The sequence below is a fragment of the Papaver somniferum genome, chromosome 5 (genome assembly GCF_003573695.1).
Source record: "Papaver somniferum cultivar HN1 chromosome 5, ASM357369v1, whole genome shotgun sequence".
Taxonomy (NCBI): Eukaryota; Viridiplantae; Streptophyta; class Magnoliopsida; order Ranunculales; family Papaveraceae; genus Papaver; species Papaver somniferum.
Window position 1 is genome coordinate 116,487,795 of NC_039362.1, and position 27,383 is coordinate 116,515,177.

General features: G+C 34.6%; 1 long non-coding RNA gene across 3 annotated transcripts; it reads right to left on the bottom strand.

Moving 5' to 3' along the window:
* Nucleotides 1–451: 451 nt before the first annotated feature.
* LOC113277730 lies at nt 452–2,893 on the bottom strand. 3 transcript variants are annotated; one of them, XR_003325104.1, is made up of 7 exons: nt 2,779–2,893; nt 2,482–2,575; nt 2,085–2,163; nt 1,737–1,875; nt 1,507–1,601; nt 940–1,079; nt 452–805 (listed from the first exon to the last, which is right to left on the bottom strand). It is a non-coding gene; the product is annotated as an uncharacterized LOC113277730 (long non-coding RNA). The 3 variants fall into 3 exon arrangements; XR_003325106.1 differs by having other exon boundaries at nt 1,737–1,926; XR_003325105.1 differs by lacking the exon at nt 2,085–2,163.
* Between the last annotated feature and the right edge of the window lie 24,490 nt (nt 2,894–27,383).

Genomic DNA, 27,383 nt, shown 5'->3' on the forward strand with positions numbered 1-27,383 from the left:
TGGGCGGCGGAGGTGGTGGACAGTGGTGGCTGTTGGTGGTGGTGGTTGTGGTGGTGGTCGTTGGTGGTGGTGGGCGGCGGAGGTGGTGGACAGTGGTGGCTGTTGGTGGTGGTGGTTGGCGGCGGTGGTGGACAATGGTGGTGGTTGGCGATGGTGGTGCACTACACCAAATCTGGCATTTTGTTACACAAATATGTGTGACATCCTATTTATTATCACACTTATTAGTGTAATAAATATGGTGTTTTTCTTTTGTTACACATTAATACTCACACTAATAAGTGTGACTTTAATTAATTAAAGTCCCACTTAAATATGTCACTAAAGTTTTATATGTATTAGTGTAACAAATCTCTGGAATAATTAATAAAAAAAATATAATTTTTTTCCTCCCCTAGTTCGGGATTTCTGCACCTACCCACCCGCATTCTGGAAGCAGAACATAAACAAATTTTATAAATCTCCATTCACATGAATTGCATTAAATTGTGTACAAGTTAATTAAAAAGGTGAATATGCTTTAATTTTACAAGTTGCCAAAATTTAGACCAGTGAAAATTAAGATTGGTTTGTGCACTATAATTTACAACAATCACACCATATCAGTGCAGTTCACACCATTATTTCATAACAATAACCTGACTATCAATATAACTTAATGATGAACTATCCCATCAGTGAGTATACTTAGACAGATGACTATATCCTTGCCTTGTTTTCTTTTCCGGCTTAGCAAAGCGGATCAGTTATACATTGATATATGATTTAGGATATATATGTTACAGCAGAGGGCTTGAAAGTGTTCCTGCACATAGCATACAAGTATAAGAACGTAAAAGTAAACAAGCATAGACTGGGAACACATTGGGTAGCAACATACGCTAATATAGTTCAAGTTTAGTAAATACAAAAGAAATAAGATAGAAGAAAATCACTGACTCTTATAAATTCATCTTCTTCATCGTGAATTAACAAACTCAACCAACAGATAATCAGACGGTGAACAAGTTCTCTAAAACTTGCATCCCGAGGACCTCTGCTGACTCCCACCCACAACATCAATAGTGTCTGGCAAGTATCTGCATGATACCAAAGTAACCAAGAAACATCAACTTCAACATCAAGGAAAAGTTCAGTCAATATCATATATACAAAATAATTAGTTTGTGATAACAAGCAACACAACTATGATGATTCCTTCAAAATATTTGGTTGCTTGATACCTCGCATTTATCAATCAAATAAAGCAATATAGTTTGAAAATCTGTTTGAGATCTCTATTTTTTTATAAAGCAAGGAGCTTTAATTTAAACAAAATGATGACAAGAAAAAAAAAGTACAAAGAAACTGTTTCTTAATAGTTATCATTAAGAACCCTATTGTAGTAACTACTACACCCTGCAGCTGAATCAACAAGATAAGTGGTATCATTAAGAAGATATCAAAGTCACCCATACATGTATACAACAACAAGCTACTAAAATAAAATCCAAGAATGATACGAACCTCCAAATTTTGACAAATTTGAAGTTTGTACTAGAAGAAGCATAGTGAGAAGAAATGACAGATTTGTAGCATCATCCACAAACCTCCGCATCGGACTAAAAATCAAGTTTCATTTCCCCGTCGTCAGTGAACAAAAGATCGTAGATAATAACTTGTACTAAAATATTATCCTCTGAACGAAGCGAAACAATAAGCTTATGAAAATTATGAGAAGTAACTACTAGACATACTTTCTCAATCAATTTAGTTTTCGCTTTTACAAGGAGATCACAACAGGAGCATTGAAAGATTATGCGAAAATTGCTCCTCCGTAGAATGTGATAGCCTTCTTCTAAATTTTCAAATTGATGTGTTGAATTCAATATCCACCTATATCCATGCAAGAAAGTCCACAGTGACATCCACAGAAATATTATCAATCTGGAATATTACAAGATATCAAAGGCAAAGAATAACTAAGACACAAAGCTAGTAATTACAACTTATGATTCACATAACACCCACAAGAAGAGTAACACGTGCCAAATTAGAAGGAAACGAATCCATCTACTATCAAATTACCCTAATTCCAGACTCACCATAGGAATTACTATTCTGTCATGACCTGTATGGCTCAAAAAGGTATAAGAAATGAGACCGACACTTTGAATTAATAACCTGCTCATAGAGATAGTCACACCAATTAGATTCCTGAAGCTTAATTGGGAAAAAAAGGAATTCAACATCTGAACACCATTATGTTCTTAACTAAATGCAAGTATGAGGTGTGTGATATCAACTTCAAATGGCTCAACGAAAGGTTAGGAACTGATCTGCAATAGCTTTTAGATATATTTTTTTTTTTGTTTTCTAAAAGAAGCTTAAGAGTAAGAGAAAACATCAAACCTAAGGGTCCCTTTTTTAGGAGAAGTTAAACAAAGTAATATGCACTACTTAAATTATATTCATCAAATAGAAGAGAGAAATCATATTAACCTGTTTCACAATGGATTCATGAGCAACCATACGATCCTTGATTAATACAAAATGCAGCATCTGAGGTTGTTATTTGTTGCTGCCGCAAAGAATCCTAGCGAAATTAGAACCACAATTTAGTGCCAAAACGAAATTAGTTCTATACACATCATAAACCCTGGAAATTAAAATTAGATCCCCAAAGTAAATCTTCTAATTTTTCTGGAAAACCCTATTTAACGGTCCTTTCTCATAATCAATACAGGACTAGATATAGAGTGAGAGTGATTGATTAGATTTAGAGGGAGATGGAGAAACCTTCGAGTTGCAGGAGGAGGAGGTTGGTTTCTTTTCTCAGACGCTTGCAATTCAAGCCTAGGAAGAAAAGAATGGGGGAAACGTGGGATTGTGGGAGAGACCTTTTTATTTTTCCAAATAATTTTACTAGAAAATATTTTTTTTTAATGTTTATTTGATGTATTTTTAATATTTGAATTGTTACACTTTTTAGCATAACATAATTAATAAGACATAAAAAAAATAAAATAGGGATATATTGTTACACTTTTCATCAATGTCACACAAATTTGTGTCACAACTATTATCACACTCATTAGTGCAACAATTCAGTGTTACAAATTATTGAATTTGGTGTAGTGGTGGTGGTCGTCGGTGGTGGTGGTTGTGGTGGTGGTTGGTGGTGGTTGGTGGTGGTGGACAGTTTTGATGGCAGACAGTGGAGGTTTTCTTATTTTTTTTTTATTTTTTTTTTGAATAGTGGTTAGTGGTAATGGTTTTGTATATACATTACACAAAAAAGAGTATTTTAGTAATGTATTATGCTTAGGGGTATTTGTAAAGTTCAAAGGGGTATATTTGCAATTGGTCTCATAATAGGGGTATATAGATAATGTTCCTGTGTATCCACTTTTTGTCTCCAATTTTTTCTCCTTTAGTCTAAAGTCTAAACCCTAGATCTAGGTATTATAGGGTGAAAATGAAACCATTTATTTATAGTGGGTCCTAGAATTGGGGTAAAAGTGATGCTACACTAACTGCATAAAATCTCGACAAAAATCCTGATAGGGGATCCGGTGATAATTGGGTAGTTGTTCTACCGTCTAGATCATAAAAGATTAGAGTGACTCGCTGCCTCTCTTTTGCAGGATATTCGCTGGGATTTGTCGTCATTATATTTAACATTTCCATTGGGGTAATGGGAGAAAGTACCTAGCATTTGTATTTTAGGGTTTAGAATATTGAAAATTGTTTTGTGTTGACGAAGAGAACTATAAATATTATCCAGCATATGCATTGCTAATTTACACCTTATCTAGTATCACATGTCCATTTCACGACTTTAATTTTCCATGGGACATGACCAACAATATTTTGTGGTTCAGTGAATCAACTTCACCCATGATATTCAGCCTTGCACACTTGCACCAAAATATGCGTATGCCTTCATTCACTCTTGAGGCTTTACGCAACAGAAGTCTTTCTCTCTAATTGTTTATGCCCCCATAAGCATAAGAGGTTTGCTATGCATCAATGTACTTAAACAAACTCAACAAGATCAACAACACCATAAACACAAAGATATAACGCAACATATCATTTTATTGCATTAAGGAAGATTACATACACTAGTCCATCGTAGGGACTAAACATGCCATTTATCATCATTGGTGAATGCCTAACTCTCTCTACAATCAATGATTCTTCTCCAATGGAACAACCCTAAGCTTATTGATCTTTAGACTATTTATACATACTAGTATTAGGAAAAATATTGTATGCAACCGTTTTGTTAGAGCATAGCTCGGTTGAACCCACCAAGCGTTGGTATGTCAAGTTTGGTTGTCATATTTTAGTGAGCCAAAACTCGTTTAAGAGTCGCCCGATTATGTAGTAGAGTCAACTTTGTATAGGTTAGCTTGAAAGTATTAGGATATGAGACATTACAAGTATTATGAAGACTTGAAGAAGTAAAGAAGTAAGGAGTTACAACGACAACATCATCCTTCCACTTGAGGTTAGTTATATTTGACTTGAACTGTTTCATTCCCTAAACGTATCTTTCAAGTCGTGCATATTGAAAACAAGGCTGCGAAGCATGAATGATTATACTCTAGTTAGACATAGTATTAAGGAATACAATATGAGGTTTATTGCTTAACCATCAAACTTTGTAGATAAGACACCGACATAATCGTTTGAATGCTATTGTGATTATGTATGGGTATAAGGTGAAGATTTCATCCTAGGAAACAATGTTTTATATTTGTTTTAATGAAGTAAATTCATGAACTTGTTTTGTGAATAAAAAGAGAAATCGTCAGGCGTTATTGTTATTGTTATTCATTGCATGTCTTTTGAACTACCAATATGTGTGATTAGTATAACCGCTCATGACTTATTTATGTTCTTGGTAAAACTATTCACAAAGGCCTGACTTTTGTATTGCTATGACTTTTATTAGTGAAACCGATCTTAAGTAATCACCTGAGATGGTTTGATCGATTTTGTGTTATAGGTATGACCGACTCTGGGTAAAGGGGAACCGATCCTAGTAAGAGGTGCAACCTATCACAAAGGGGAATCGATCCTTATATGAGGTGCAACAAGTTTTTAGCAGAAAGGGGAACCGATCCTATGGACATGGGCAACACGTTTTTAGGCAAAGGGGAACCGATCCTATGGACATGTGCAACAAGTAAAAGTTAGATACGATATATATGTGGGGAACCGATCCTAGTACCTAGTCAACCGAATTTTCGAAAGATAGTGTGACTATGCACAGTACTTACATGAAGATAGAACCAAAACTTATTTTGGTAGAACCGCGAAACCCATGATTTGTGATTGAGTGTTTTTGATCAATCACATAGTTCTTGAAAGTCAGATGAACCAATTCTAAACTTGTTTGGAAGTGTGGAAAATCGGTTTCAAGATTGTAAGTATGAAAGAGGACTTACAAAGTAAGGATGTCGACATACTTTGAACATGTGTAGTAACGCTTATCTTTAATTGTTCAAAGTTATTCCTTAATAACTAAAGGAAGAAAATTCCGGACCGAATAAAATAAATTGAGAATCTTTTATTTAAGATTTTTAATTTTATTTTAAGAAAATGAAAATTAGTAATGTGCATTTACTAGTTGGAGATTTTCCAAGAGATTTTCGGTCAATATTTGGACAAAGCATTTCCAGGAATTATGGAAACCGAATCTGGAATGTATTGCATATCTTGAGAATATTTTCGGTTTTGGAAATTCCTTGGTGTCCAAACTTCCCTGATCTATAAATATGATAGTTTGCATTTCGAGCAAACTAATCCTCGTACAACAAGAACTATCTCAGTTGTGCTGTTACTGGTGAAGCCGCCTATTCGGAGAGCTGAGTAACCTAATTAGCCGAAATCTCTTACGGCCGCTCAGTTTAAAGTCTTCTTTGGGATTGAAAATCTCTATTAGTACCGTTGGTGGGAAACTAGATAATTGCGGTTTATCTTTTGTTTTCGATTGATTTGATTGACTAACAGTGGTTGAACTTTGATTGCACCTAGTTTGTTTATGCTTGAGAATATTCTCTTATGATATAAGATTCACTCAAACTAGATTGAAGTTTTGACGGTGATCTTTAGACTGTTTGTAGATTTAAAGACGTCTTGTGATAATCCATTGTTAACAGACCCCATTTTGTGCATGATTGATCACAAGAGATTCAAGTTGATTGTGTGCAGGTGTTTATTGAAGATCTAAGAAGATTTGAAGACAAAGAACACTTTGAAGATTCCTGATTTGGGATTCATAATCTTTGGTTTGCACAATACTTGTTTCGGTAAAAGGGGATCCAACTATAATCGGTTTATCCTTGTGGTAGATTAGATTGATCAGTTGTGTAGATCGACATCAATACAATTCTTTGTGATTAAAAGTATTGATTGCAAAATCTTAACAATTACTTCGGTAGTTGATAATAAGATAGATCCAAGAACCTGACGAAGGAGTTTATTGAGATAAACAGAAGAGCCTTTGTCAAACTTATATCACTTGGTTGAAAGGAGTTGATACCAAACAGATTTGTTGTTCCTTTACTGTTTGGAATACGAACCAAAGGATTTTTTCCAAGTACATGACTTATTACAGGTCGAAGGCGTGGGAATACATACAGAACTAGGTGAACTATAGGTTTAGTTGCTTGGTCTCAACTATACGAAGCTGGTTTGATTTTGTATAGCGGCTTAATCCTGAGAGTATCCAATTCTGGACAAGGTCCTGGGGTTTTTCTGCATTTACGGTTTCCTCGTTAACAAAATCTTGCTGTGTCATTTACTTTTATTTTCCGCAATTATAATCGTTATTATTATAATTAAAGTAAATTACACAAACGTTAATTCCTATTTACTTGATAAGCAATCCTATTGTGTTTGGTTAAGTCTGAACCTTTTTCAAGTAAACATACTTCGTTGTTGTATTGTCTCGATCATCCATAGACGATCATACGAAGTGTGAACCGATTTGTTGTATTGTCTCGACTCATTCCATAGACAATCACTTTCGGAGAAAGGACTTATAGGTGGAAAAGTTTTAGATTGAGGTATATTTGGGTACCCTCGCCTTTTCAATTGGTATCAGAGCAGGCAAACATGAAAAGATCTAACAATCTGTGTTTGATGCGATCCAACCTATAAGAATTGAATCTATGTCTGATTCAGTTAACGTAGTAGTAGGATTTGATATCCTCAAGGTCCCATGGTGGAGGACACAAATGAAGAGTGCAATACTCTCATTAAAGGATCTTCTAGGAGTTGGTTGAGAACTTACAACTTCTCAAGAAAGTCTCTCTTAGATTTAAAAGATGACACACTGATTTCATCTTATGATGAATCTCTCATTCAAGGAAATCAATATAGTTCAAGAAGGATTCTCAATGGTAACCTGATTGGGTTACCGAATGCCTCCTCTGTTGCTTCTATTTCTCATCATGAACATCTCACTAAGAGAAATTGTCATATCAAAGTATTAAGGTTTGTGAATCTTGTCTTTGGTCCTTTATCAACAATATCCACAAACAATCCTGTTGGATTAGATTTTAGAAGCAACCTTATGGAAAGGAATTCTCAAAAAGAGAATCAAATAACTCGAAATCTTTTCAATAAAGTAAGAGCTCTTACTATATTGAAAAACAATATTGTAAATAAAATCCTATTGCAATATAAGTCGAGTTAAAGAAACTTTTCAAACTTATGAGAACAATAAGTATCTTTTCATCTTTTCAATGAAAAGTAGTCACATGCATTTACCTCACCATGGTTTCTTCGAAACCAGTGACAGGCTAAAAGGATTTGGTAATCCTGATATATCAGACTATGGCATAAACCATATCTCATGGGTTGATCTTCGGTTCATTTCGATTCCTAAAAATCCATGAACGGATTGGTATCATACCTATTGAAAGAATCTGTTACCGAAAATATGTTTTCTTAAAAATAGATGTCTCCTCAACATCGGAAATAATTATTTTGCAAGTCTTTATAATATTTTAGGTCAAGGTAAACTTTGTAATTTCTCAAAATATTTATCTGGAGGCTCTCTTAAGCATACTTTCAAGGATGATACCGAATGAAGATCTAAGGAGAAAGCTTACAACGATGATTCTCTCCAAGAAACTTGCTCGAATGTTCAAGGGAAAGTGCTACCAAATTCTCTATATGGTGAATGGAGTAACCTGTGGAGAAATTTTCAGTGAATATTGTATTCATGATATTGAAAAATATCTTGATTACCTGGAATCAGACAGGGTAACGTTGTGCAACGACACATGCTATCATTTAATTCAACTCATATCCTATTCAAAGGTGCATGCATCTAGTTTACTAGATGGTGTACTAGACCTAATCGGAAAAAGAGTTCTACTTGATGAAATAGTTGATATTGAATGGAAATGAGTACTCTACTACAAAGAGTTAATAAAAACATCCCATGAAAATTCGTCAGATGATGTTGTGCAACTTACCAACACTCTTAATCATCTTGAGAATGTTTTGTGGAAGTTTCAGTCTCTACTTGATGAGATTACTCTTTAAACTGAATTACAAGTGACCTGAGAAGACACTTGTATTAGATAACAAGGATGAATAAGTCTAAACTCTTGTTCAGAAAAATAGACAGTAGCTTTTGATTATTTCAATAAAGTCTATTATGAATAAAATTATTTGATTTATAATTTTTCTTGTGATAGTTTTTGATTTACATAGCATGTGCTTGAATGCTTTATGTTATTGCTATGTATGTTTATGGGATGTTTGATTTCAGTTTTCTAACCTTGATATTCGATCTCATAATGTTGTAAACCCTTATGGTTTGGGTGACTTTTTGATTTAGCAGGATTAAGTTCTAGCCCATGTTGGTAGGCTTTATCAAAGGATCATGAGGGGTTCTGATAGAAACAATATGTGAAAAAGTCACAATATGTTGGATCAGTTTTGGTTTAGCATAAAAGCATATGTGTTTCGGGTTTTTCAACTTTTGCTTGCAATAGTTAAAAACCGGTTTTCAACCTTTCTCTGGTAAAGGTTGGTTGTTGTTATTCTTTTGTTTTGCATAAGGATGACAACATAATGATATTTCGATGTAAATTCTCCGTGGAAGAAGATGCAAACATATTGGAGAAGTGGATGCGAAATTAGAGGTAATAATGTTGTTAGTTAATTGTTTTCCTGTTTAAGAAAAGCCGGATTTTTATTTCATATATATTTTGCTTTTTCTTAACAAAATTTCGCTACAATTGATGTTTTATTCCATGATGTGTGTATGGATGCGTGTGTGATTCAATTGGTTCCGGTTAAGAAAAACTATTGTTATCTTGCTTTATTGTGTGGTATCAATTGTTTAGGCTTAAAACATTTCAGTGCTTTAATGTCTATGTTGTTTCAGTTGCTTCCCGTTGAGGTGAAAAATTATGCAAGTTGATTTATTTGGTTTGTATGAATTGTTTATGGCTTAACGAAAGAAAAGGTTTACGGGATGAATTGTTTAGTCCAATTCGATTCCCGATAAGAGAAAGTAAGTTAATTCTAATCTTAGTTAGACTTATCAAAGTAGAGATTTTGGTTATTCAAGTCTAATCGAATGCCTTAACAAGAAATGCTAGTTAACTAACCTAGTACTTATCTTGTTTAAAATTTAAAGGTCTAATTTATATGGATAATTAGAACCTGATGAGAAAAATAGAGTTATCTTTATTTTGGTCTTATCGAACAAGCGATTGTATTTGTACAATCGGTTTAGCAAAGGAACTAAGGTGCTTAGTTGATTTTCGGTTTGCTAAACTATTAGGAAAAATTGCTTCTGGCAACTGTTTCCTTGGTAACATATCAAAAAAAATTACTTTGTAGTTTCGGTTTTAATATTGATTATCAAAAAAGGTGTGTGGAACCCTCGTGCTTAACTCTATAGGTTGCAAGTCTATTTTGAGATTTGTAAGATCCTTTCGGTTTGTCCTTTATTTTTTCATTTCTTTGTCATTTTGTGAAAAAAATGGGGAGAAATATATGGAGTAAACAAGTGATACTGGTATTGATTTATATTGAGTGGTATCACTAAGGGAAAGGACATTGGTACTTAAACGTTTATCTAACGAAAGAGTGAAAGCATAGACTAAGGGGGAGTAACATATCATATACTTGTAGTTATATGGACTATAAAGGAAATAACAAAGACGTGCGGATTGATAAAATCTACCTATCTTACCTTTAGGGGGAGTATTAGCTTTGTTATTGTAATGTCAACATCGGCATTTAAGGATTGAATGTATACAGGTTATTGTGATGTTGAATTCGGGAATCAAGTGTATGTGTAATGAATTCTTGTAATTTGTTTATCCATATGATGTAAGAGTTTTGTCACTAAAATTGACAAGGGGGAGATTGTTAGAGCATAGCTCGATTGAACCCACCAAGCGTTGGTATGTCAAGTTTGGTTATCATATTTCAGTGAGCCGAAACTTATTTAAGAGTCGCTTGATTATGTACTAGAGTCAACTTCGTATAGGTTAGCTTGAAAGTATTAGGATATGAGACATTACAAGTATTGCGAAGACTTGAAGAAATGAAGAAGTAAGGAGCTACAACGACAACATCATCCTTCCACTTGAGGTTAATGATATTTGACTTGAACTTTTTCATTCCCTAAACGTATATTTCAAGTCGTGCATATTGAAAACAAAACTGCGAAGCATGAATGATTATACTCTAGTTAGACATAGAATTAAGGAATACTATAGGAGGTTTATTGCTTAACCATTAAACTTTGTAGATAAGATATCGACATAATCGTTTGAATGCTATTGCGATTATATATGGGTATAAGGTGAAGATTTCATCCTAGGAAACAATGTTTTACATTTGTTTTAAGGAAGTAATTTCATGAACTTGTTTTATTAATCGAAATAGAAATCGCCAGGCCTTTATTGGTATTGTTATTCATTGCATATCTTTTGAACTACCAATATGTGTGATTAGTATAACTGCTCATGACTTGTTTATGTTCTTGGTAAAACTATTCACAAAGGCCTGACTTTTGTATTGGTATGACTTTTATTAGTGAAACCGATCTTAAGTAATCACCTGAGATGGTATGATCGATTTTGTGTTATTGGTATGACCGACTCTGGGTAAAGGGGAACCGACTCTGGGTAAAGGGGAATCGATCCTTGTATGAGGTGCAACAAGTTTTTAGCAGAAAGGGGTACCGATCCTATGGAAATGTGCAACACGTTTTTAGGAAAAGGGGAACCGATCCTATGGACATGTGCAGCAAGTTCAAGTTAGATACCATATATATGTGGGGAATCGATCCTAGTACCTAGTCAACCGAATTTTGGAAAGCTAGTGTGACTATGCACATTACTCACATGAAGGTAGAACCGAAACTTGTTTTGGTAGAACCGCGAAACCCATGATTTGTGATTGAGTGTTCTTGATCAATCATATAGTTCTTGAAAGTCGGATGAATCAATTCTAAACTTGTTTAGAAGTGTTCCAAATTGGCTTAAAGATTGTAAGTATGAAAGAGGACTTACAAAGTAAGGATGTCGACGTACTTTGAACATGTGCAGTAACGCTTATCTTTAATTGTTCAAAGTTATTCCTTAATAACTAAAGGAAGAAAATCCTGGATCGAATAAAATAAATTGAGAATCTTATATTTAAGTTTTTTAATTTTATTTTAGGAAAATGAAAATTAGTAATGCGCATTTACTAGTTGGAGATTTTCCAAAAGATTTTCGGTCAATATTTGGACAAAGCATTTCCAGGAATTATGGAAACCGAAAATGGAATATATTGCATATTTTAAGAATATTTTTGGTTTTGAAAATTCCTTGGTGTCAAAACTTCCTTAGTCTATAAATATGAAAGTTTACATTTCGAGCAAACTAATCCTCATACATCAAGAACTATCTCAGTTGTGCTGTTACTGGTAAAGCCGCCTATTCGGAGAGAAGAGTAACCTAATTAGGTGAAATCTCTTACGTCCGCTCTTTAAAGTCTTCTTTGGGATTGAGAAGCTCTATTAGTACCGTTAGTGGGAAACTAGATAATTGCGGTTTATCTTTTGTTTTCGATTGATTTGATTGACTAACAGTGGTTGAACTTTGATTGCACCTAGTTTGTTTATGCTTGAGAATCTTCTCTTCTAATATAAGATTCACTCAAACTAGATCGAAATTTTGACGGGGATCTTTAGACTGTTTGTAGATCTAAATACGCCTTCTAATAATCCATTGTTAACACACCCCGTTCTGTGCGTGATTGATCACAAGATATTCAAGTTGATTGTGTGCAGGTGTTTATTGAAGATATAAGAAGATTTGAAGACAAAGAAGACTTTATAGATTCCTGATTTGGGATTCATAATCTTTGGTGTGCACAATACTTATTTCGGTAAAAGAGGATCCAACTATAATCGGTTTATCCTTGTGGTAGATTAGATTGATTAGTTGTGTAGATCGGCCTCAATAACATTCTTTTTGATTAAAAGTATTGATTGCAAAAGGTTAATAATTACTTCGGTAGTTGATAATAAGATAGATCTAAGAACCTGACGAAGGAGTTTATTGAGATAAACAGAAGAGCCTTCGTAGATTTCATATCACTTGGTTGAAAATAGTTGATACCAAACAGATTTTTTGTTCCTTTACTGTTTGGAATACGAACCAAAGGAATTGTTCAAAGTACGTGACTTATTACAGGTCGGAGGCGTGGGAATACAGACGAAACTAGGTGAACTATAAGTTTAATTGTTTGGTCTCAACTATACGAAGTTGGTTTGATTTTGTATAGCGGCTTAATCCTGAGAGTATTCAATTATGGACAAGGTCTCGGGGTTTTTCTGCATTTGCGGTTTCCTCGTTAACAAAATATTGCTGTGTCATTTACTTTTATTTTCTGCAATTATAATCGTTATTACTAAAATTTAAAGTAAATTACACAAACGTTAATTCTTATTTACTTGATAAGCAATCCTATTGTGTTTGGTTAAGTCCGAACCTTTTTCAAGTAAACATACTTCGTTGTTGTATTGTCTCGATCTCGTATGCATAGACGATCACACGAAGTGTGAACCGATTTGTTGTATTGTCTCGACTCAGTCCATAGACAACCACTTTCGGATAAAGGACTTATAGGTGGAAATTTTTTAGATTGAGGTCTATTTGGGTACCCTCGTATTTTCAATTGGTATCAGAGCAGGCAAACATGAAAAGATGTAACAATCTGTGTTTGATTCGATCCAAACTATAAGAATTAAATTTATGTCTGATTCAGTTAACCTAATAGCAGGATTTGATATCCTCAAGGTCCCATGGTGGAGGACACAAATGAAGAGTGCAATACTCTCATTAAAGGAATCTTCTAGGAGTTGGTTGAGAACTTACAACTTCTCGAGAAAGTCTCTCTTAGATTTAAGAGATGACACACTGATTTCATCTTATGATGAATCTCTCATTCAAGGAAATCAATATAGTTCAAGAAGGATTCTCAACTGTAACCTGATTGGGTTACTGAATGCCTCCTCCGTTGCTTCTATTTCTCATTGTGAACATCTCACTAAGAGAAATTGTCATATCAAAATCTTAAGGTTTGTGAATCTTGTCTTTGGTCCTTTATCAACAATATCCACAAACAATCATGTTGGATTAGGTTTTAGAAGCATCCTTATGGAAAGGAATTCTCAAACAGAGAATCAAATAACTCGAAATCTTTTCAATAAAGTAAGAGCTCTTACTATATTGAAAAATAATATTGTAATAAAACCCTATTGCAATATAAGTCGAGTTAAAGAAACCCTTCAAACTTATGAGAAAAATAAGTATATTTTCATCTTTTCAATGAAAAGTAGTCACATGCATTCACCTCACAATGGTTTCTTCGAAACCAGTGACAGGCTAAAAGGATTTGGTAATCCTGATATGTCAGACTATGGCATAACCCATATCTCATGGGTTGATCTTTGGTTATGTGGACCATTTCGGTTGCTAAAAATCCATGAATGGATTGGTATCATACCTATTGAAATAATCTGTTATCGAAAATATGTTTTCTTAAAAATAGATGTCTGCTCAACATCGGAAATAATTATTTTGCAAGTCTTTATAATATTTTCAGTCAAGGTAAACTTTGTGATTTCTCAAAATATTTATCTAGAGACTCTCTTAAGCATACTTTCAAGGATGATACTGAATGAAGATCTAAGGAGAAAGCTTACAACGATGATTCTCTCCAAGAAACTTGCTCGAATGTTCAAGGGAAAGTGCTACCAAATTCTCTATATGGTGAATGGAGTAACATGTGGAGAAATTTTCAGTGAATACTGTATTCATGAGATTGAAAAATATCTTGATTCCCTGGAATCAGACAGGGTAACGTTGTGCAATGACACATGCTATCATTTAATTCAACTCATATCCTCTTCAAAGGTGCATGCATCCAGTTTACTAGATGGTGCACTAGACCTAATCGGAAGAAGAGTCATACTTGATGAAAGAGTTGATACTGAACGGAAATGAGTACTCTACTACAAAGAGTTAATAAAAACATCCCATGAAAACTCGTCAGATGATGTTGTGCAACTTACCAACACTCTTAATCATCTTGACAATGTTTTGTGGAAGGTTCAGTCTCTACTTGATGAGATTACTCCTTAAACGGAATTACAAGTGACCTGAGAAGACACTTGTATTAGATAACAAGGATGAATAAGTCTAAACTCTTGTTCTGAAAAATAGGCATTAGCTTTTGATTATTTCAATAAAGTCTATTATGAATAAATTTATCTTATTATGAATAAAATTATTTGATTTATAATTTTTCTTGTGATAGTTTTTGATTTACATAGCATGTGCTGGAATGCTTTATATTATTCCTATGTATGTTTATGGGATGTTTGATTTCGGTTTTCTAACCTTGATATTCAATATCATAATGTTGTAAACCCTTATGGTTTGGGTGACTTTTTGATTTAGCAGGATTAAGTTCTATCCCATGTTGGTAGGCTTTATCAAAGGATCATGAGGGGTTCTGATAGAAACAATATGTGAAAAAGTCACAATATGTTGAATCGGTTTTGGACTCTCATAAAAGCATATGTGTTTCGGGGTTTTAAACTTTTGCTTGCAATAGTTAAAAACCGGTTTTCAACCTTTCTCTGGTTATTCTTTTGTTTTGCATAAGGATGACAACATAATGATATTTCAATATCAATTCTCCCTGGAAGAAGATGCAAACATATTGGAGAAGTGGATGCGAAATTTGAGGCAACAATTTTGTAAGTTAATTGTTTTCCTGTTTAAGAAAAGCCTGATTTTATTGCGTATATCTATTGCTTTTGCTTAACAAAATTTCGGTACAATTGATGTTTTATTCCATTATTTGTGTATGGATGTGTGTGTGATTCGATTGGTTCCGGTTAAGAAAAACTATTGTTATCTTGCTTTATTGTGTGGTATCAATTATTTAGGCTTACAAAATTTCGGTGCAATTGCGGTGCTTTAATGTCTATGTTGTTTCAATTGCTTCCGGTTGAGGTGAATAATTATGCAAGTTGATTTATTTGGTTTGTATGAATTGTTTATGGCTTAACGAAAGAAAAGGTTTGTGGGATGAATTGTTTAGTGCAATTCGATTCCGGATAAGAGAAACTAAGTTAATTCTGATCTTAGTTAGACTTATCAAAGTGGGGATTTAAGTTATTCAAATCTAATCGAATGCCTTAACAAGAAATGCTAGTTAACTAACCTAGTACTTGTCTTGTTTAAAATTTAAAGATCTAAGTTATATGGATAATTAGAACCTGATGAGAAAAATAGAGTTATCTTTATTTTGGTCTTATCGAACAAGAGATTGTATTTGTACAATCGGTTTAGCAAAGGAACTAAGGTGCTTAGTTGATTTTTGGTTTGCTAAACTATTAGGGGAAATTGCTTCGGGCAATTGTTTCCTTGGTAACATATCAAAACAAATTACTTTGTAGTTTCGATTTTGATATTGGTTATCAAAAATGGTGTGTGGAACCCTCGTGCTTAACTCTATAGGTTGCAAGTCTATTTTGAGAATTGTAAGATCCTTTCGGTTTGTCCTTTATTTTTTCGTTTCTTTGTCATTTTGTGACAAAAATGGGGAGAAATATATGGAGTAAACAAGTGATACTGGTATTGATTTATATTGATTGGTATCACTAAGGGAAAGGACATTGGTGCTAAACGTTTATCTAACGAAAGAGTGAAAGCATAGACTAAGGGAGAGTAACATATCATATACTTGTAGTTATACGGACTACAAAGGAAATAACAAATACGTGCGGATTGATAAAATCTACCTATCTTACTTTTAAGGGGAGTATTAGCTTTGTTATTGTAATGTCAACAGCGGCATTTAAGGATTGAATGTATACAGGTTATTGTGATGTTAAATTCGGGAATCAAGCGTATGTGTAATGAATTCTTGTAATTTGGTTATCCATATGATGTAAGAGTTTTGTCACTAAAATTGAAAAAGGGGGAGATTGTTAGAGCATAGCTCGATTGAACCCACCAAGCATTGGTATGTCATATTTTAGTGAGCCAAAACTCATTTAAGAGTCGCTTGATTATGTACTAGAGTCAACTTCGTATAGGTTAGCATGAAAGTATTAGGATATGAGACATTACAAGTATTGCGAAGACTTGAAGAAGTAAGGAGCTACAACAACAACATCATCCTTCCACTTGAGGTTAGTGATATTTGACTTGAACTGTTTCATTCCCTAAATGTATATTTCAAGTCGTGCATATTGAAAACAAAACTGCGAAGCGTGAATGATTATACTCTAGTTAGACATACTATTAAGGAATACAATACGAGGTTTATTGCTTAACCATTAAACTTTGTAGATAAGACATCGACATAATCGTTTGAATGCTATTGTGATTATGTATGGGTATAAGGTGAAGATTTCATCCTAGAAAACAATGTTTTACATTTGTTTTAAGGAAGTAAATTCATGAACTTGTTTTGTGAATCGAAAGAAAAATCGCAAGGCGTTATTGGTATTGTTATTCATTGCATATCTTTTTAACTACCAATATGTGTGATTAGTATAACCGCTCATGACTTGTTTATGTTCTTGGTAAAACTATTCACAAAGGCCTGACTTTTGTGTTGGTATGACTTTTATTAGTGAAACCGATCTTAAGTAATCACCTGAGATGGTATGATCGATTTTGTGTTATTGGTATGACCGACTCTGGGTAAATGGGAACCGATCCTAGTAAGAGGTGCAACATATCACAAAGAGGAATCGATCCTTGTATGAGGTGCAACAAGTTTTTAGCAGAAAGGGGAACCGATCCTATGAACATGTGCAACACGTTTTTAGGAAAAAGGGAACCGATCCTATGGACATGTGCATCAAGTACAAGTTAGATACCATATATATGTGGGGAACCGATCCTAGTACCTAGTCAACCGAATTTGGAAAGCTAGTGTGACTATGCACAGTACTCACATGAAGGTAGAACCGAAACTTGTTTTGGTAGAACCGCGAAACCCATGATTTGTGATTGAGTGTTCTTCATCAATCACATAGTTCTTGAAAGTCAGATGAATCAATTTTAAACTTGTTTGGAAGTGTGGAAAATCGGTTTCAAGATTGTAAGTATCAAAGAGGACTTTCAAAGTAAGGATGTCGACATACTTTGAACATGTGCAGTAACGCTTATCTTTAATTGTTCAAAGTTATTCCTTAATAACTAAAGGAAGAAAATCCCGAATCGAATAAAATAAATTGAGAATCTTTTATTTAAGGTTTTTAATTTTATTTTAGGAAAACGAAAATTAGTAATGTGCATTTATTAGTTGGAGATTTTCCAAGAGATTTTCGGTCAATATTTTGACAAAGCATTTCCAGGAATTATGGAAACCGAATCTGGAATATATTGCATATCTTGAGAATATTTTCGGTTTTGGAAATTCCTTGGTGTACAAACTTCCTTGGTCTATAAATATGAAAATTTGCATTTCGAGCAAACTAATCCTCGTACAGCAAGAACTATCTCAATTGTGCTGCTACTGGTGAAGCCGCCTATTTGGAGAGGAGAGTAACCTAATTAGGCGAAATCTCTTACGGCCGCTTAGTTTAAAGTCTTCTTTGGGATTGAGAAGCTCTATTAGTACCGTTGGTGGGAAACTAGATAATTGCGGTTTATCTTTTGTTTTCGATTGATTTGATTGACTAAATGTGGTTTAACTTTGATTGCACCTAGTTTCTTTATGCTTGAGATACTTCTCTTCTGATATAAGATTCACTCAAACTAGATCGAAGTTTCGACGGGGATCTTTAGACTGTTTGTAGATCTAAAGACTTCTTGTGATAATCTATTGTTAACAGACTCCGTTCTGTGCGTGATTGATCACAAGAGATTCAAGTTGATTGTGTGCAGGTGTTTATTGAAGATCTAAAAAGATTTGAAGACAAAAAAGACTTTGAAGATTTTTGATTTGGGATTCATAATCTTTGTTGTGCACACTACTTGTTTCGGTAAAAGAGGATCCAACTATAATCGGTTTATCTTTGTGGTAGATTAGATTGATTAGTTGTGTAGATCGGCATCAATACAATTCTTTGTGATTAAGAGTATTGATTTCAAAATCTTAACAATTACTTCGGTAGTTGATAATAAGATAGATCTAAGAACCTGACGAAGGAGTTTATTGAGATAAACAGAAGAGCCTTTGTCGAACTCATATCACTTGGTTGAAAAGAGTTGATACCAAACAGATTTGTTGTTCCTTTACTGTTTGGAATACGAACCAAAGGAATTGTTCCAAGTACGTGACTTATTACAGGTTGGAGGCGTGGGAATACAGACGGAACTAGGTGAACTATAGGTAGGTTTAGTTGCTTGGTTTCAACTACACGAAGTTGGTTTGATTTTGTATAGCGGCTTAATCCTGAGAGTATTCAATTCTGGACAAGGTCCCGGGGTTTTTCTGCATTTGTGGTTTCCTCGTTAACAAAATCTTGCAGTGTCATTTACTTTAATTTTTTGCAATTGTAATTGTTGTTATTATAATTTATAGTAAATTACACAAACATTAATTCCTATTTACTTGATAAGCAATCCTATTGTGTTTGGTTAAGTCCGAACCTTTTATCAAGTAAACATACTTCGTTGTTGTATTGTCTCGATCTCGTATCCATAGACGATCAAACGAAGTGTGAACCGATTTGTTGTATTGTCTCGACTCAGTCCATAGACAATCACTTTCGAAGAAAGGACTTATAGGTGGAAAAGTTTTAGATTGAGGTATATTTGGTGAAAAAGCGGGGGTACCACAACCACACCCAATATTTTGCTTAGCAATCTGTATGAACTCCAATATACTTTCTAGAGAATCAACTAGACAGTCAGACTCAATCTAGAAAAAAAGTATATAAAAGAGTTTATATCTCAATCTCTCGATTTAATATATACTCAAGCAAATAGAAATCTGCGAGTCTTTATCAAATACTAGAGAGATAACTTGGATGGTGCCAAAAACCAATATCCAAGTGTCAATCAATTTAAATCAACAACCAAAAGGTCGGATATTCTAATAGATTGAACTACGCACAATCTGTGATATTTCAATTATATAACAAAATATAATGCGGAAAAGAAATAACACAGACACCAGAATTTTGTTAACGAGGAAACCGCAAATGCAGAAAAACCCCAGTACCTAGTCCAGATTGAACACACACTGTATTAAGCCGCTACAGACACTAGCCTACTCCAAATTAACTTCGGTCTGGACTGTAGTTGAACCCCAATCAATCTCACACTGATCCAAGGTACAATTATGTTCCTACGTCTCTGATCCCAGCAGGATGCTACGTACTTGATTCCCTTAGCTGATCTCACCCACAACTAAGAGTTTCTACGACCCAAGGTCGAAGACTTTAATAAACAAATCTGTATCACACAGAAAAGACTACGGTAATAGATAAATCCGTCTCCCACGAATATACCTACGAGTTTTGTTCCGTCTTTTGATAAATTAAGGTGAACAGGAACCAATTGATAAACCAGACTTATATTCCCGAAGAACAGCCTAGTATTATCAATCACCTCACAATAATCTTAATCGACACATCGAAAAAAGATATTGCGGAATCACAAACGATGAGACGAAGTGTTTGTGATTAATTTTATATCTTGCCTATAGGAGATATCAATCTCAAGCCAATTATTACAATTGTACTCGTACGATAGAAACAACAAGATCATGTCACACAACTACAATAAAGTAGTATCGGTCTGGCTTCACAATCCCAATGAAGTCTTTAAGTCGTTAACCTGGTTTAGAAGAAGAAGGAAAAGGTTAAAGGAGAATCGACTCTAGCTTATCACAACTAGTATCACACAGAAGGTGTGAGGATTAGGTTTCCCAGTTGCTAGAGCTCTCCCTTATATAGTCTTTCAAATCAGGGTTTGCAATCAATGTTAGCTTGGTAACAAAGCATTCAATATTCACCGTTAGATGAAAACCTGATTATATTCAAGCTAATATCTTTCAACCGTTAGATCGAAAACTAGATTGTCACACACAAATGAAATGCACGTTTCTAGGCTTGTGTAACCGTACCCAAACTTGTAAATTTGTTGGTTCAACAATAGTCAACCAAAAGGTTAGCCATATGATCACTTTTATATCAACCATATTCTTCTTCATCGTAACTAGTTCAAGTGACTCAAATGAACTAGTTAGAGAGTTTTTCAATTGAAAGTAAATCTTATGTAACTAAAAAAGACACAATCAAAGAAAAAACGATTTGATTCACTCGAATCAGTTCATGAACTATATAGCCACGGTTTTCAATTTGCATTCCTTAGTTTATATATAAGAATAAGTTCACAAATATCGTTTTTAGATATAACCTACTCAAGTTCTCGGACTGGGTTTGCGGACTTAAGTTCCCGGACGGATTTCACAAACTCCAGCAGAATTTCTAGGGTCGAGAACTTCCGCCAGTTCGCGGACTTGGCTCACGCCACTATTCCGATTCTCTTGATCAATAAAGTTCGCAAACTTCGGTTCAAGGAATAAGGACTTATACACATATGTGTTTCCACAACAATGCTTATGTCTTCCAATGGTTATATAATCTAAACTCTCATTTCAATCATTGAAACATTCTTAGAGGACGTTGATATTCTATAGTTGTTATTCACAAACTATTTTTCATCAATGTAAGCAATTTTCAAAGTGATTGAAACTTGTCATGACTTTCGTCACTAGGTAAAGATGAACTTGGCTAAAGCGAAAGCTTACCAACACATATTTCGAGAAATAGATAGGTGAGATAAACTCGACTCGAAATAGCAAATGTGTATAATCTAAGTCTATATAGCAAAACGACTTTTGTCTCAAGATAGGAGATAAATAGACTTTTGAGTGATATATAAGTTCAAGTCTCCACATACCTTTTAGTCGATGAAGATCCACCGGTTCCTTGAGTAGTCCTTCGTCTTGTATGATGATTGCCTTGGAGTTCTTGAGCTCAACTACACTTTCTATCCTAGTCCGAGACCTTAGCTATAGTATACTAGAAATCAAGACTTATAGTTTTGATCACTAACATTGACAAACATGCTTGAGATAGCAACGCATGCGAGTTCGACCGAGCAATGCACTAACAATCTCCCCCTTTGTCAATTTTAGTGACAAAACTATCAATACATATGGAATACAAAAAATAAATAAATTAAATTTTGTAGCTCCTATTCCACATGTCTAATCTTCAACATTGCTCGAAATCTTCGTCACTTCCAAGTACTCCAATGATCCCAAAGGTTGTAAGTTCAGCATCATCGTTGTTGAAAATTCGTAGCTATAACAACGAGAAAACAAGATCATTGTTATACAGTGTCATAGTATTATTACACAACGTCAAAGTTCAATTGTATCACAACTTCAACAACAATACTATGGTGATATGTATCACTCCCCCTTAGTCAATACTCCATCTCACATGGAAACCACCCCCCCTTATATAATGATCCGAAAACCATATGTATTGTAGTGTGAACTACATATTAACTCCCCCTTTTTGTCAATAAAATTGGCAAAGGTACAAGAACGGGATCCTAATGAAATTTCCGAAAGAGACATTTCTTGACCAAAGGAAAACAAAATATCATCTTATTTAGATGCAATCATAAAGTCGAAGCTAAATGCATTCATCAAGGAGTTTATAAAGATACAAGATAACCCCTATAATATTCCACAGCCGCACTCCCCACAAAGATTTGGCAATTAAGCACAAGTTCAATTAAGAACTCTCCCCCATAATATGTCATTTCCGAAGGAACAACAAGAGCGACCTTACTTTTACAAGAAAAGAAGGATTTCTTTGGACAACAAAAACCATAAGAAAATGATTTTGTATCCAAAAATTCTCAATCAAACTAATCACAAGAGAACCCATGATTAATTTAATCGGAATACACAACCAAATTAACCACAAACAAATCTATGATTAGTCTAGTTGGTAATGCTCACATAAGAAGACTTATGGAGCCACACACAGTATATACATAAAATGTGGATCAGGGAAGATCAATACTGCGGAATAAACAAAGATTCATTCTATTCTCATCACTATTTGCATAACGACATATAATAGACATAATCTTTGTAGACAAAAATTCATCCTATCTTCCATCAATTATTTGCATAACGACATAATAGGTTCAATTTTTGTTTTGTCAAAAGTTCATCGATCTTTTACGCATTTCGACATATGAAGGAGATAACTTTTGACATTGTATGAGACAATCATAGTTCACGGACGCAAACACACATATCCCATAACACCTTGCAATATATAAAACCATAAAGATTAATAATGTAAAAATAATCTTTGCCCATGGAAGGTAGAATCAATCTTTTCGCATGGATTTATACCAAGAGTAGTTACCAAAGGCGTATAAAGATATTTTCTTAACAAAGAAGAACATACAAAGTCATTAAAGACCATGCATCATGGTTCACATAAGAGAATTGTGAACATTCAAGAATCCCATAACAATGTGTACTACTGCCCATTCTTGAACTTCCTTCTTTGTGATTCACCAACATCGTTCTTGTAAAAGCTAAAAATGATCTTAAAAGATAATTACTCCAAGAATCCAAGTGCCCAAGTCCAAGAGAAGTGGAACAAGTGCGACGAAACGGAGCAAAACACTCAAAAACAAGAGATGGGACAAAGACCAATCTTAACTCATCCAAATGCAAAAATCCTCGTCTCCATTTTGAATAGAATTCAAAGAGGAAGAGAATTCAAAAGGAATGAGGTCATTCCGAGTTCGGACGAAGAAGTTACGGCCAAAACAAGTTTACCGGATATCAACGTCTACAGCCCAGTATGCATACCTGATATGTGTATTATGAAGTCCAAACATCCCGAACTACTATTTTAAAACCTAAACATTTAAGAACCTTAAACACATATCAAGTTAGGTATAAATGAACGATAAGAAAGGGACATGGATCATTCTAAGTACTCTAAGCAAATAATAAATCTTGCTCAAGTTTATAGACATACCTTTTTAAAAGAATCCAATAGAATTCTACAACCTTACCGAACATAATCTGTGCACCCCAATTCTTGTGCATTCCTCACCATATACATAGCAGGGCGTTCCTTGGTGAGGATGCACTTACAACACACTCAAGTTGTGTTAAGGTGAACAATGTATTGCTCACCACAAGTGACTTTTGGATTATCATGAAAGAGATCGCTTTTAGAACCTTTCACATCCAAATCCATCTTTCCAAAGAACTCTTTAAGTTCCAACGTCATGGATACTGCCTTCTCCATAGTCATGGAATTTTATGGACGATCATTCCTTTTCACACTCAAAGCATCATTGACTTTCTTTGGAACCCACTTCTGAGTGTGTTTAGGAACAACCAGAACCTTCTTCCCATTACTCTCGTCAAGATTTCTCGCAAGAGAATTGGATTGACTATTCTTTTGCAAGTTAGTCTTTCTCCAATTGGGAGCATCAGATCTTGTCTTTGTCTTTACGAAGTTATCCTTTTGATAATCATTACGATTGTGAAAAGGCTTCGTAGACGTTTATAGGCAAAACTAGGATTATCACAGCACTGATTTCTTTGCCTAAAGGTTGGACGTTTACAACCCGTAATGTCAAGAGTGTTGGCCTTAACATATGATCCCGGTTTAATCACTTCTTTTGACACCCAAACAAGATTATCATGAAGTTTTTCATTCCTTATACGAAAACGACATCTCCTTTCCAGGTGACCTTTGTTTCCACAATAATGACAAATATAAGGAACGGTCTTACCCGGATTCATGTGTGCTGGTTTTGGAGGTTGATATACTTTTCTCTTTTGAACCTTAACTGCCAGTGAAGGTATTTCACTTTTGCCATCAATGGAAACCTTTTGTTGAGAAGAATCACTAGCCTTGACAAATTTGACCTCTTTGCTAATATTTGGAGCATCTATTCCCTTATAGCCCAATCCTCGTGTATCACGATGCTTTTTACTTACTCCTAGCATAGTGGTTAATTTGCTTGAACTAGTATTGAACTTTTTCAAGTAATCTTCCAACATCTTGATTTTATCAAGAGTAGCAGTTAAATCAGCCTCAAGGCGTTTTTCTCGAACGAGACAAGCACTTTCTCTGTCATCAAAACTAATTTGTTGAGAGTTAAACCTTGCTTCAGTTTCTGCAAGTTTCTCCTCCAACAAAAAGTACTTTTGATAAAGATTATCACATTCAAGTGACTTCATACGTAGGTTTTCCTCAGAATCCTTGAGGATCGATTCGTTAGACCGATTCGAAAAATAAACACCTGCGTAACATTTTCTCAATTTCTTGTTTTCTCGACAGAGAGGAGTCAGAAGAGGTGAGACATGAGAAGTTGTAATCTTCTTCATATTCCACGAATCTAAAAACTTAACATACTCTGAGACTTCCTCATCAACATCTCTATCAATATCTGAATCACCTTCATCAGAAAGTTCATCCAACTGTTCATCTAGGAGAGTTTCCCAATCAACAGTTTTTACATCAAGAGAATTTTTAGATATTGACTTAGATGTGACAGTTCTCTCAGGTGAATCCAAGATTTTAGAATCATCTGGTAATTTCTGAACTGGTACGTTGTTAGAGATAGACTCGTCCATAATCAGATCGCTACAAACACAGACTTATAAGGTCTTTAACGTGTTTGCCTGCTCTGATACCAATTGAAAAAGCGGGTGTACAATAAACACACCCAATATTTCTCTTAGAAATCTGTATGGACAAACTCCAATATACTTTCTATAGAATCAACTAGACAGTCAGACTCAATCTAGACAAAAAGTATATCAAAGAGTTTATATCTCAATCTCTCGATTTGATATATACTCAAGCAAATAGAAATCTGCGAGTCTTTATCAAAGAGTTTATATCTCAATCTCTCGATTTACCAATATACAAGTGTCAATCAATTTAAACCAACAACCAAAAGGTCGGATATTCTAATTGATTGAACTACGCATAACCTGTGATATTTTAATTGTATAACAAAATATAATGCGGAAAAGAAATAACACAGACACCAGAATTTTGTTAACGAGGAATCCGCAAACGTAGAAAAACCCCGGGACATAGTCCAGATTGAACACACACTGTATTAAGCCGCTACAGACACTAGCATACTCCAAATTAACTTCTGTCTGGACTGTAGTTGAACCCCAATCAATCTCACACTGATCCAAAGTACAATTATGCTCCTACGTCTCTGATCCCAGCAGGATGCTACGTACTTGATTCCCTTAGCTGATCTCACCCACAACTAAGAGTTGCTACGACCAAAGTCGAAGACTTTAATAAACAAATTTGTATCACACAGAAAAGTCTACGGTAATAAATAAATCCGTCTTCCACGAATATACCTACGAGTTTTGTTCCGTCTTTTGATAAATCAAGGTGAACATGCACCAATCGATAAACCGGACTTATATTACCTAAGAACAACCTAGTATTATTAATGACATCACAATAATCTTAATCGACGTAGCGAAAAAAGATATTGCGGAATCACAAACGATGAGACGAAGTGTTTGTGATTACTTTTATATCTTGCCTATCGGAGATATCAATCTCAAGCCAATTATTATAATTGTACTCGTACGATAGAAACAACAAGATCAGATTACACAACTACAAGAAAGTAGTATCGGTCTGTCTTCACAATCCCAATGAAGTCTTTAAGTCGTTAACCTGGTTTAGAAGAAGAAACCAAAGGTTAAAGGAGAATCGACTCTAGCTTAGCACAACTAGTATCACACAGAAGGTGTGGGGATTAGGTTTCCCAGTTGCTAGAGCTCTCCCTTATATAGTCTTTCAAATCATGGTTTGCAATCAATGTTAGCTTGGTAATAAAACATTCAATATTCACCGTTAGATGAAAACCTGATTAGATTCAAGCTAATATCTTTCAACCGTTAGATCGAAAACTAGCTTGTTACACACAAATGAAATGCACGTTTCTAGGCTTGTGTAATCGTACCCAAACTTGTACATTTGTTGGTTCAACAATAGTCAACCAAAAGGTTAGCCATATGATCACTTTCGTATCAACCATAATCTTCTTCACCATAACTAGTTCAAGTGACTCAAATGAACTAGTTAGAGAGTTGTTCAATTGCAAGGAAATCTTATGTAATTACACAAGACACAATCGAATCAAAAACGATTTGATTCACTCGAATCAGTTCATGAACTATATAGCCACGGTTTGCATTTTGCATTCCTTAGTTTATATATAAGAATAATTTCACAAACATCCTTTTTAGATATAACCTACTCAAGTTCCCGGACTGGGTTCGCGGATTTAAGTTCCAGGACGGAGTTCACAAACTCCAGCAGAATTTCTCGGGTCGAGAACTTCCGCCAGTTCGTGGCCTGAGTTCGTGGACTGAGTTCGCGGACTTGGCTCACTCCACTATTCCGGTTCTCTTAATCAACAAAGTTCGCAAACTTCGGTTCAAGGAATAAGGACTTATACATATATATGTTCTTCCACAACAATGCTTATATCCTCCAATGGTTATATAATCTAAACTCTCATTTCAATCATTGGAACATTCTTAGAGGACGTTGATATTCTATAGTTGTTATTCACAAACTATTTTTCGTCAAAGTAAGCAATTTTCAAAGTGATTGAAACTTTTCATGACTTTCGTCACTAGGTAAAGATGAACTTGGCTAAAGCGAAAGCTTACCAACACATATTTCGAGAAATAGATATGCGAGATAAACTCGGCTCGAAATAGAAAATGTGTATAATCTAAGTCTATATAGCAAAACGACT